The sequence below is a fragment of the Periplaneta americana genome, chromosome 1 (genome assembly GCF_040183065.1).
Source record: "Periplaneta americana isolate PAMFEO1 chromosome 1, P.americana_PAMFEO1_priV1, whole genome shotgun sequence".
Classification (NCBI taxonomy): Eukaryota; Metazoa; Arthropoda; class Insecta; order Blattodea; family Blattidae; genus Periplaneta; species Periplaneta americana.
In genome coordinates, this window is record NC_091117.1 from 187,684,733 (window position 1) to 187,698,235 (window position 13,503).

Here is a 13,503-nt window from a genome sequence, read left to right on the forward strand (position 1 = left end):
CAACATAAAACGAGACAAGAGCCACAAATGTCTGGGGTTGCTGCAGCTCCGCAGCTCCCCTTCGAAAGCCGCCCCTGGTGGTTTTATCCGTATTTAGTTTAAGTACATTACCAGTGAACTATTTATTTTGTTTATGCCGGGAGTTATTACACATTTATGCATGAAAAAAAATGTTGCTAATTAACAAAACTATGGATTTAACTTCATAAACTTTACATAAAATATGATATATCAGTTGTCTTTTGCCTTTTGACATTGCAGTTATATGCAGCACACACAACAGGCATGTTTTTTCTTTGTTTTTATTTTTTGTAGTTCTTACCTCCGTTATACACCATTGTAAGCAGACGAATTTTTACAAAGGTGGGCGCTTAGTTCAGATCTGCCGTGTTTCGCGGTGGCACCGCAAGAGCGCTGTACAGGACAACATGGCCACTCTATATTCTTCTCTTTCTATCTCCTTGCTTCGGTACGGCTCATCACGACACGTGGTTCCGTCTGTACACGAAGCTGGACACGGACACAATGAAGCTCTACCAGCGCGCGTTAACACTTATGCCACCCTCGCAGTCAACCCCTACCAAGCTAAATTCACAAGCCCGCCACTTTCTACCCACGCTAGTCGGTCATTGTCTCCTCTATGAATCCTTGCACCAATCGTATTTCTGCAATACGTTACATATTTTCAATATTTCTCATATAATTATGCAGTTTGGGACTGCGAAAGTAAAAAAAAAAAAAAAAAAAAAAAATGTATTCTGTTTCTTCGCAACTGTAGCGTAAGGATGTTGTCGCGAACGTTATTTCTGGAACTAGATTCATATCCCCCTGTGAAAACTCAGCTGATGATGATGATGATAATAATAATACTTCCTTACAAATGGCTTTTAAGGAACCCGAAGGTTCATTGCCGCCCTCATATAAGCCCGCCATCGGTCCCTATCTTGTGCAAAATGAATCCAGTCTCTATCATATCCCACCTCCCTCAAATCCATTTTAATATTATCCTCCCATCTACGTCTCGGCCTCCCTAAAGGTCTTTTTCCCTCCGGTCTCCCAACTAACACTATATATGCATTTCTGGATTCGCCCATACGTGCTACATGCCCTGCCCATCTCAAACGTCTGGATTCAATGTTCCTAATTATGTCAGGTGAAGAATACAATGCGTGCAGTTCTGCATTGTGTAACTTTCTCCATTCTCCTGTAACTTCATCCCGCTTAGCACCAAATATTTTCCTAAGGACCTTATTCTCAAACACCCTTAACCTATGTTCCTCTCTCAGAGGAATAATAATAATAATAATAATAATAAACAAAACTTATAATAGCGATAATGTAAATTGTAAACAATTTTAATAATGAACCCCTTGGCAAAATTCTGCGTACGCCACTGCTTTCATAGATGATGTGTTTACAATATGATCTCAAGATTGGGAATGATTTCTTTCAGCATAAAATATCTCTAAATTCACTTGGACACAACCATCAAGACTGTTTTCCTCATAAGGAATATTAAGAGAAATATGAGATTACATTACTTAAGAAAGGCAGGATTACTCCCAAAGAGAACTCTGCGGGAAGAGCATCTGACCACTGATTTAGCACAGGGGAAACATGCTAGTCTCGCGATCTGAAGCTGCTGTCGGAAGTGGGTTTGAATTCCTACTGGACTCAATGCATGGTTTCTTTTTATTTCCCCGAGGTTTTCCCCAACTGAAAGGCGAATGAGAGACAAGCTCAAGACGAATCCTTATGTCTTATCTCGCCAAATGTCATCTTGCTATCAACAATTTCGGCGGCTGGGTTGCTCAGTGCGTAAAGAACCTGGCTACGGACTGGTAAGTCCGGGGTTTTAGCCTGGATTGTGACGGGATTTTCTCGTGACCAAACTTCTAGAAGGCCCAGAAATTCACTCAGCCTCCAATCAAACTGAGTACCGCTCTTTTTCCTGGGGTAGAAGGCGGACAGAGTGTGGTGTCGACCATATCATTTCATTCTAGTGCCGAGGTCTAAGAATGCATGAATCTCTATCTCCATGCCCCCAAGTGCCTCATGGCTTGTATGGGAACAACTTTATCTTTAAAAAATTCAACCAACACCAGTTAACTTCGAAGTTGGAGCGTCATTAAATAATCGACAAAGAACAGCTTTGATGAAGAACTTAAATGGTCTGGACAGTCCGTGGTACTTTTTCGTGCTCTTGTAAATGAAATGATTACCATGTTAGTCGACATGATCGTCCGTTGTTAACAATAGATAGGACAGTGAGAGAAGTACCTGTGTTTAAGGATATTGTCGCCGTATTTTTTTTAATTATAGTTTAACAACGCTCGCACTGCCGAGGTTATATCAGCGTCGCCAGTGTGCCGGAGTTCTTTTACATGTCAGTAAATCTACTGAGATGAGCCTGTCGCATTTAAAGCACACTCAAATGCAATCGATGTGGGCCGGGATCTAATCCGCAATCTTGAGCACAGAAAGCTAGCGTTATATCGACTGCGTTACCCAGATGGACTTGTCGCCATAATCTTTGCACAAATATGACTACAGAATTTTTATTGTAGTGTGTATTTAAGTCAATATAGCTTTTTTTTAGTGAAAAAGACTCCCATATCTTAACAACACGCTAATTCCTTATTCATCTGTCGTAAAACATCTTGGCTTCTTTTTTGATAATAATCTAAGTTGGAATTTTCAAGTTAAAGAAACTATAAAAAAATCTGTTCCTCCATTCACTGTTTGAGTCGCTTGAGAAACTTCTTGCCCCAGCAACTAAAACTTACCCTAGTACATACCCTAGTAATGCCACACTTCGATTATTGTGACGTTTTGTTAAGTGACCTAAGTTCTGAACTGTCAGTCAAGTTACAGCGAGCTCAGAATATGTGCGTCAGATACGTGTGCAACATCCGAAGATATGATCACATATCACCGTCCTTCGCAAGTCTCTCGTGGCTCCGACTTAAAGAACGCAGAACTTTACACTCTTTGTTTTTACCCTTTCGAATTCTGCACACCTTAACACCAAATTACTTTTCGTCTCGTTTCTCTTATCTATACTGTAACCACAACATAAATACCAGATCACATATCTGTGGCACGCTAAGTATACCTCTTCATAGAACATCTTGTTGTTCATCATCTTTTACAATATCCACCGCGCGTCAATGGAATTCCTTGTCACAAAGTATTAGGGGCTGCAAGACAACAAACACCTTTAAGAACAGCTTAAAAGATAACCTTATTAGCATTTCACTCCAATCATACTGATTTAAACTATCACTGACTACATTGTTACTTTTTTCTTTAGACATCATCCTGATTGTGCTGTATTTTCAAAACTGTCTCATAATAATCTCTTTCAATTATCTAATATTATTTGAAATATATTAACATTCTGCGTATTTTAGTTTAATTCTGCTACACAGTTTATTTCAGTGTTTAATTAATAGTTCATAGTATTTTGTTGTTTAATTCCTAAATAACTCTTGTATACATGTAACTCTCATCTAAATCAAATTGTTGAGTCGACCTAGTTGGCGAGTTGGTATAGCGCTGGCCTTCTATGCCCAAGGGTGCGGGTTCGATCCCGGGCCAGGTCGATGGCATTTAAGTGTGCTTAAATGCGACAGGCTCATGTCAGTAGATTTACTGGCATGTAAAAGAACTCCTGCGGGACAAAATTCCGGCATATCCGGCGACGCTGATATAACCTCTGCAGTTGATAGCGTCGTTAAATAAAACATAACATTTTCAAATTGTTGAATTCTTTGTAAGTTCATGCATATGTATATACACTTTTTGCTGGTTGAGTGGAATAGGAGGCCTTACGGCCTTAACTCTGCCAGCTAAAATGAATTATTATTATTATTATTATTATTATTATTATTATCTAAGTGGTTTCCACTATACATACCATTAAATCCAAGGAAATGTGTAAAAGAAGATAGTCTCATGGACACATATGTTGTAAATTTAAATTTATAAGTTATAAGATGTCTATAATATAATTATTGTATGTAGGTACATCCTTTCCGTATATTACTCAAAATATCATTAAATTTCAAACTCAAGTCGTAGATGACATAATAGGATTTACAAATACTTTATTAAAAACTTCAATTAAGATTTAAAATTGTCGCAGACTTCATCACATTCAAGCGGTTTAAAGAAGCGTATTCCCTCCATTATTATTGCAATTGTTTATGGGCTAATCATGTGTGGCTATATGTTTAATGAGACTTCCACGCCGGGTAAATTTCTTGCCGCAACGTTCACAATTAAAAGGCTTTTCTCCGGTATGTCTTCGCACATGATCCAGGAGATGAGAGCTTTGTGAAAACTCGGTTCCACACATTTCGCATTTAAAAGGTTTCTCACCAGTATGCGTTCGCATATGACCAATTAAATGTGCACTTTGTACGAAACCTTTACCACATGTCTCACATTTAAACGGTTTTTCACCACTATGAGTACGGCCATGAGTAACTAGATTTGCACTCCATGTAAATTCTTTTCCACATATTTTACACTTAAAAGGCTTTTCTCCCGTATGAGATCGACGATGATGGCCGCTTTCGGTAAATCCCCTGCCGCAATATTCACAATTAAAAGGCTTCTCGCCGCTGTGCGTACGTCCGTGAGCAAGTAAATTCGCACTCCACGAAAATCCTCTGCCACAGATTTTGCATTTATAAGGCTTCTCTCCAGTATGGATATGTTTGTGACAACGCAAATGTCTTTTCAAAGAAAATCCTTTCCCACATATTTCACAAACGAATGGCTTATCAGGATAGTGTGTTGATCGATGCTTCACGAGATCAATGTCGCTTGACAATTCTTGACAACAGATTTCACAGCAAAATGATTCTACTGTGTTTTGGGCAAGAACAGCTTTCTCCTCAGTGCTGAAACAGAGAATGCTATTGTGAGTTTTATTAGAATTGAATGCATGAATACATATTTCTATTTTAAAATTAATACAGAATAATGCACCTACGATTGTAGTTTAGTCAACTATATGAAGACAGGTCTGAACCTCACAAGTGATACCAACATGGCACCACTTAATTATAGTGTCGAATTGTAAAATGTACATAAATAGTTGAGATGGTATGAAATATAATCACAGTCTACTATATACAGTCACGAAGCTTAAGTTTTGAGGGTGCTAGAAACAATAGACTGTGCCGGTACTATTTTGCATTGCCTGTAATGAGGCGATATTAGCGATCCTAGTGGTGAGCAACTACCTAATGTTTGCATATTTACTACGTATTGAGCTTCGCGACTGTATATACTAGACTGTGATATAATCTTATCTGGTAAATATTCTAGCATGTGTAGACCAATGTGTACTTGAAAATCAATTGTACTGTACATTGTGATTTGGGAATAAATGTCAAGAATTCACCAGTGTCATGATCTCAAAGCTACGGATTATAACATGGCACAACAGAACACAATATTAACAATAACTATAAACAAAAATAAAATAATACAATTCAACGCAATATAATATAATATAATATAATATAATATAATATAATATAATATAATATAATATAATATACAGTGAAACCTGTTCAAATCGGAACCTGAATAATCCGGAATCCTGTCTATTTCGGAACAATTTATTGGTCCCGGCGAAATTTATATGTATTATGTGTAATTTTTCCTGAATAAAACGGAAACTGTCCAACGCGGAAACGGAAACTGTCTGCTACTGTTCAAAACGGAAATAATATTTTGGACACACTACTTTAATGTAAACTATATTTTGCAACAGTATGTGCTTTCAAGGAATGTACGAAATATTAGTAGGTCACTAAGATAAAAACAAGTTTTCTTTGTAAAGTTTTTGAGGGTGTGAGGGTGTGTTGGCCTGGTGGTCATAAATTTTATTACCCTATTGACTAGGCAGACGAGTCCCTTCAAAGATGTTGAATGCTTTACTCCTGTATACTGTCTTAGCTGGGTAGAATGCAAGTGTATTAGTGATTTCGTGATAAAAAAAAATTACGTAAAAATGTTGCACTATCATTAATTGACAGTTATCGAGAAAAATGAGAAACGAAGAGTATGGAAAATAATGTTGAAATTTATTAATGAAAAACTCAGGTGTAACTTAACACTTTCAAAAATAAAGGCCGTATCATGAATGAGTGGCTTGCGGTCAATAATGGTGACATAAAAGGAAACAGAAAACAACTGGTTACATAGAAATAAATGAACTGTTGTGGGAGTGGATTGTTCTTGCCCTTTCAAAGATCATGCAAATTTCTGGACCTATTCTGCAAAGAATACTCTTGAACTGGCAAAGAAAGTAAATAATCCAGAATTCAAGGCTTCTAGGCTCCTAGTCCAATTAAATAATGTGCTGTGATATACAGTACAGTATTATATTATAGTGTTAGATACTAAATTTAGTGTAATTAATAAACTTTATAGTGTTTAATGAGTGAGTTGCGATACAACTTATACACGAAATGAGATTTTCATCAAGATCATTCACCAATTAAATAAGTGACAGGAAGCTGATTTAATGTCAGTAGTGTTAAACGGGATATTTTGTAATTCCTACAATTTGCGGCGTGCCATTTTGTTTTTCATTCATACAAATGATAAAATAATCCATTTTAACTTCACACCTGAATAACACGGAAACCTGTCCACAACGGAAAAAAAATTGGAACCATGTCACTTCCGTCTTGAACAGGTTTCACTGTAATATAATATAATGTAATGTAATATAAAATCTACATTTGAGGGAAATTAATGAAACTTTTGACATAAAATGGCTGTTAATTGTATTAAATATTATTCTATTTACCTCCGATTGAGGTTGTGGCCGAAATGTACATCCATTATCATGCAATACATCTCACTTGATATGTGTCAGAGGAAGAACAATTTTTTTTTTACATCTGAAGCATGATTAGTGTAATATGTAACTATTCAGAAATGTATGCAATGGAGGAGGAAGGATCTGGCCATCCTAACCCATTATCTCCTGGCTTAATTGCCTCATGAGTGATATTTTATTGATGTCACGACGTTCAATTCTGTCTTCGGACAATTGACTAAACAAAAACTGTTTTACACTGAACAGGTGAAATACTATGTATATCATCTGAATGTTTTCAATGCAAGAATATATTAGTCAATTGATACAACTGAGTTATAATAAGTGACGTAATTATCACTTGAAATCACTTACCGTACTGCAAGTTTTCCAGCCTGAGTCTGGTTGTTCGACTCCTGTTTGACAAAAGGAAGTTCCCATTCCCCATCGTCATCCTGGAATAGGAGAGGTTATAATTCCGCAGACAATGAAGGGTACTTATATGTGCTTTCCAGCTTTACACATGAGTTTCAGCTGTACTATATATCATTTGCATTTGTCTAACAGTTCCGTAATTTTATACTTGGAATGTCTGTTCTGTTCTCAGTACGAGCTATTAACATCAATCTTCTCAGGTTCTAGTGCCATTCAGTTAAAGCCTTACACTTTCTTTAAATGGTCCTTTTCTTTTACATAATTGTTGTAATACCCCAGGGATATACGGTAATTTCAGTATCTTAAGATATTTTGAGTAAAAGCACTATGTAATACAATATAATGTGTACAGATGATACTAGTTTCAAACAACAGCAAAATCATATGAAAGTAACTTTAGGAACAAAAATGAGATATTATTAAAATAATCCAATAAAATATAATAACATAGGTACACAGTAATTTACAAAAATAAATAACTTATTTCCTATAAAGCCATGCATTTATGTAATACAGATATTTTGCCAGCAACATTGATAGTTGCGATAGTTTCTCTTCAGTTTTGTGTAATACATATGGCAAATAAACGACTACAAAATAAGTTTTGTTTTAATATTTCAGTTTTCTCTACCATTACCTTTCTGGTTCTCTTCTCATATGTAACTACATTAGTATTCTACATGGATGTTTTAAATTATGAACTGTCTGTAGACTATAGCATTTTCAGTATTACATGTATTTCAACATATCACTGATAAACAACGAGTGTCTGTGCTTGAAGAGGTAATTTTCTATAAGAACTGGTTTTGGTTTTTTTATGAAATTAATGTTTTAAAACCTTTTGATTATTATTCCTAATGTGAAAACAATTCGAAAAAGTGAGCGGAAAGCAATTGTAGTTTTGATTCTATTACGTTTACGTACTTATAGATATCGGCCGACTGGAAGTGATGTTCAGCCATTTTATATTTGATGTATATAAGAAGACAGAAACCATTTCGAAGTGACGCATGCACTGAGCTGTAATGGAGTGTCGGCGTGAATTTATTTTCGTGAGTAAATTCCAGATCAAATCGAGCAGTTTCCTTCGTTGTCTGGTTACAATCTTGCATATACGAAGATTAGGTTTGGTTAGTTTAGGTTTTTATTAATAATTTCGTGCAAGGTCATGTTGCGAGGGTGACGTGTATAGGTTGATATTTGATGACGTCACAGTAATTCGATATCGGTAATTTTCATTTTGACATTAGTTGTGAGGATGAAAGGTGCGGTGTAATTTTTGTGTTTTGGTTCATAAAAACTTTTTTTTTTTTTTTGCTCATGTTTATTTAACTGTTCAAACAATCTGTTTGTTTGTTACTTTGGTTGACACGTGATCCTCCACGTCTCGAGTATCTTAAGAAAGAACTTGGTTTTGCTCCTCAAACTGTGGTTACTTTGTCATGGAAGAGGAAGAAATGTGCCCACGTCTTCATTAATGTAACTTAAGTGATCACAGTTAGTTAATGAACTGTTTAGTCGTTGATTTAGGTTAGGTTAGACTATATTAATTGAAATGCACTTCTGAAGTTGTCTATATACAAAGTTTTTTGTTTTTGTGAATTTTTGTACTTTGAATTTACTTGCGAAAATTGGGAGTTTTCAGATTTTTTTCTCTTGAACTTTTCCGAAATTTTAACGCTTTCCGTTCATTTTTTCGAAGGGGATTTTTGGAGTGTTTTTTTTTTTTTTTTTGGTGGAAAAACCAGAACCAATACTTAGAGATTTACTCTTAAAGGGCTAATCAGAAGCAAATAAAATAATAAAGCACTCACCAAGGCTTCGCTCTTGACTTCAGCAAATTCTATCGGTCGCCTGAACTCCTGACTGCAGAATGAATATCCGAAAGAAGATTCACCATCAGAACTGGGTTCAGTCTTAATTTCGTCCATAGTAGTTGATAAGAAATGTCTCATTACATCCGACAAACGAGACCAAAGCTATAAATGTACAAAAAATAAAAGAGAATAAAATGTATAAAATAAAATTTTATTTGTGATACATTATTTGCAAAGTTTTCAAATATAAAGTAGTCATGTTTCCACATTGATGCCTAAGTCGAAATTTAGGTCTGGTTAGGTTAGGTCATGTCGCTTTCTTTTCAAGAAAGGGGTAAAAATTGGAGATTTTTAGAAAAAAAATTCGGAAACCGATGGTGGAGTGAATCTGTACAATTACCATAATCTGAGATTGCTCATAGATTTTTATTTTCTAGAAACAAAAATTAAAAGAAGGGAACAAGTGCACAGTACCAGAGCCGCCAGTTTTTCACATATGCCATTTATACATTAACCCCGTGTTTTACAGGGTTGTGGAACTAAAGGGGGTGGGGAATAAAACTCTTCTCCTTTCTCTCTTCCTTTTCTCCTTTTCTTCTCAGCTTCTATCACTTTCTATTTTCATTACACTTTTATATCAACATACATAGGCTATAATTTAATTTTACGTCATTTATTAGAATCACAGGGAATCGATCCAGAAGAGTGATGGTAATAATGATGAACTAGGTGGTCACTTCTAAAAACATTAATATAGACCTCGCTACAACTATAGAAACATAAAATAAACACAATTCATTTTATTAAAAGGCATGGGAAAATCTGAAAGATTGGTGTAGCTAAGCTATTTACGAAGTGTTGAATTCACATAGGTACTATAGCAAGTGGGTGACGGGAACCGGTCGCTACACCGTTCTTTCAGATTATGGGGAAGACATTATTAATGAATTACCATAAAAATTATCAGTCGTGGGGCAGTAACTAATGAAGCAGTTGTATTATTAGGAGCTATTATTTCGCCTTCAGATATTCCATGTATGATGTTGAACGCATGCTGACACAAATGAATATCTACTAGCCAACTCGTCTTCAAAGACTTCGTGCCTGTAGGGCCGTTCTTCTTTATCACTGTAGGCCTAATTCTGAAGCCACTTCAATAAAGGTTACACACTACGGATATTATGTGCTATTAACAGCCTACGTGAGAGATGCATTTTTCCTCGAATTTAAAACAACAACGGTTTTTGTTTACGTTTGCTTAATATATTATTATAAAAGCAAAGCCAAGCAAAATTATAAAGTGAAGAAGTACCTCATCCTCATGGTTTAATATTTCATTTTATTTATTGCATTCCATAATCTTAGATCTGCACTGCAGCTTTAATATGGGATTTATTGTCTGTCCACTATACAACAGTAGTATTTCACCATAATATCTTGTATGAGTTCAATATTTCGAATTTATACGCTTTGATAAGATCATTGCTTCTACAAAATCTATTTACGATTGCTTGATCGCTTGTGGACTATGTACATGTTCAGATCAGTTCAGATTAGACTTGAATCAGTGTTGCCAACTCCAAAAATGTTTTCCGCTAGTTGCTACTAAAATACCGCCAGATTTGTCAAAAAAAAAGCTACAGTTTAAAATCTACAGTGCTTGGGAAAAGTGACATAAGACAGTTTCCACAAACCTTTTTTGTTAATTTATTGACAACTTACACTGGTTTAAGGCCCATTCACAATGAAAATTAAACATAACCGTATAACATAAACACAGAAGTTTGCGCCCAGGCGGCTACCAAATGGGATCATTCACAATGATTCACATAAGCATTGACATGAACATTACCGTAAGACTTTAACATGAAAGTTTGCAAACTCCAAACTTTCATGCTTATGCTTACGTGATTTGCAAACAGAACACAATCGTGGAGTGCTGAAGTATACGACAGAATATGAGGAAATGGCGTCGTTGTTATGTTTCCATGGTTACCAAGTATGTTTGCGGTTATGTTTATGTTTCCATCGTGAATGATGGTATGACTTCTTGATTTTACTGTAACGTTTATATTCTTAACTTAACGCTTACGTTATGTTTAATTTTCATTGTGAATGAGCCATTATGTCGATTTGATTTTTTTCTGTATGAATTATTGTAATGGGAGGAATACTTATGTATTTTTTTTTCCAAGCGAGCAGATGTTCCGTAAGTTGTCAATAAATTATCAAGAAAGATTTGTGGAAACTGACTTGTGTCACTTTTCCCGAGCACTACAGAAATAAATTTACACATGAATCACCTTCCCCATACAAGATAATATCATCTGTGTCCATGTTGGTGAAACTGCTGGAACTTGTAGAACTGTTCTGTAATAAGTTAATGCCGATTTTGATCTAGAATTGGAGTGGAAAATTCATAATCACAGCACTTCCCATGTCATTTATCTGCCATTATTAGGATGGCATTTACCATACCAGTTTTTAACCTATTGCGATGTGAAATTTTAACGAAGTTCCAAAACTCTTACAATATTTTTCAGATGCAAGAGCTCACACTTTTTATTTATTTATTTTTTATTTTTAGAATTTATTTTGTGGTAGGCCTAAACGTTTTTGCAGTTCAGTCACCAGATTCAGTAGAAAATGATATAAAAGCTTAAACTTTTAAGTTTAGCATATGAAAGATTGAAAGTGCTAACATAATTTAACATTGAAAGATGTCAATACAGAAAATTATACTATAATCTATATTAAAAATTGAATTACTTAACAATATATATTAAATTTATTTTAACCTTGTAGTTTGGAATAGAATTCATTATGGCTGAAGTATATTTTCTTCTCTATACTTGTTTTTTTTTAAAGATGGGACATGACAGTTAAACCAGCGAATAGGGATTATAAAGAATGGACACTGTGCAAATTTTCCTGTGTTTTGTTTCTCTGTGCGCCAGCGGTTAGTTCCACTTTCAAGCGCTAGAGGTAGTGTAATCGAGCATACGCTAAGATAATAATTGAGAATAGAGTTGAGACACAAGATCCAAACATCGTCTACCTTATTGCATAATCCAGTAACGCTTTGCTTCAAATAAATTCAAGTTAACAGCTTTTCCTTATTTCTCAGTGACAAACTAGTTGTAATAATAATATTTTATATTTCAGATATAATACATTATATTATGAAATAATAGAATACATTATAAAATTAAGTATCGAATTCGTTTAATATTTGTATAATAATATAATATAGGTATATGGTTTTACTTCTCGTAAGAGTTTTGTTTTTCCACTTTCAGCGCTATCAAAATCATTACATATTTTAATTGTTGTTGGGGACAACGTCTCAACTCTCATTATAAAGGAACTCTTAGAGTCTAGACATTACAGTTAATGAAGGATTTATTATTTTATGGATCCAATTTATTTTATTTGAGTACATAATGTACCTAGATGTATTAATTGTATGTGTTATATTTCCGCTGTGTCGACTGCTAGCTGGTGTGATGTCAGCGCCAACTGTAGGGAGAAAGCAGAATCTTACGCTTTAGCTGGCTTGAAGGTCATTGAAATCAGTCCGGCTCAGAGTCTTCTTTAGTTACAAGCCGGGGCCATACGTCGGCAACACTGTAATTATCTGTCACCCGGAGGCTGACCGTACAGTACACGTGTTTGTGCTAATGCCGATTTCCAATGTAAATTAATGTTACAATATAAGTGTGTGTCGATGGAAATATGTTTGCGGTCGTACCAAACGTTAATTGTTGATGTATTATAAACTAAATGCCTGTTGGTGATAAAAAAAACAAGACAATAAATGAAAATAAAATGGTTGCAGTCTTTGGGAATTTTTACGGTTATGGATGACAAAGTAATTGACTATTCTATTAAATATTGTATAACCACATCTTTATATTCTTATTTGTGATTTGTGTGTATCAGAATTCTAGTCAAATTGTTGGGCCTCGCCTGCTATATCAATAAAGTTACGCCGCTGGTTTTCAAAGTAATTGTAAACAGCTGTTTTGTGATCCCATAAATGTTGCAGTTTTGTTGAAGATTCGGAATGCCTGCTATACGTCAGAACTCTCTATAATTTGTACATGCATATAATCACTTTGTTGGTTTGGTCAATGTTACTTATGTCCCGCCCACAATAGAGACATAGGCCAATTTTACACATATTTAGTATAACTTGTTGCTTCTTTGACAGGTTAGGTTTGGTTAGTTTAGGTTTTTGTTATAGCTTACCTTGCATATACGATTATAGCACAACATTGGCAGTGATAAAAGTGAAATATTCGTTCAGTGGGCGTTGGATACTCTACATTCACCGTTGCGTTTAGTTACGTATTATGTTGAAGGGATGTGTTTTCATTTTTTCAAAGATTGTTTTACTTGGCT

At 35.2% G+C, this 13,503-nt stretch overlaps 1 long non-coding RNA gene across 1 annotated transcript; it reads right to left on the bottom strand.

Moving 5' to 3' along the window:
• Positions 1-3,909: 3,909 nt before the first annotated feature.
• On the bottom strand, positions 3,910-10,639 carry LOC138705343 (uncharacterized). Its single transcript, XR_011333689.1, has 4 exons — positions 10,412-10,639; positions 9,097-9,261; positions 7,223-7,302; positions 3,910-4,910 (listed from the first exon to the last, which is right to left on the bottom strand). It is a non-coding gene; the product is annotated as an uncharacterized lncRNA (long non-coding RNA).
• Between the last annotated feature and the right edge of the window lie 2,864 nt (positions 10,640-13,503).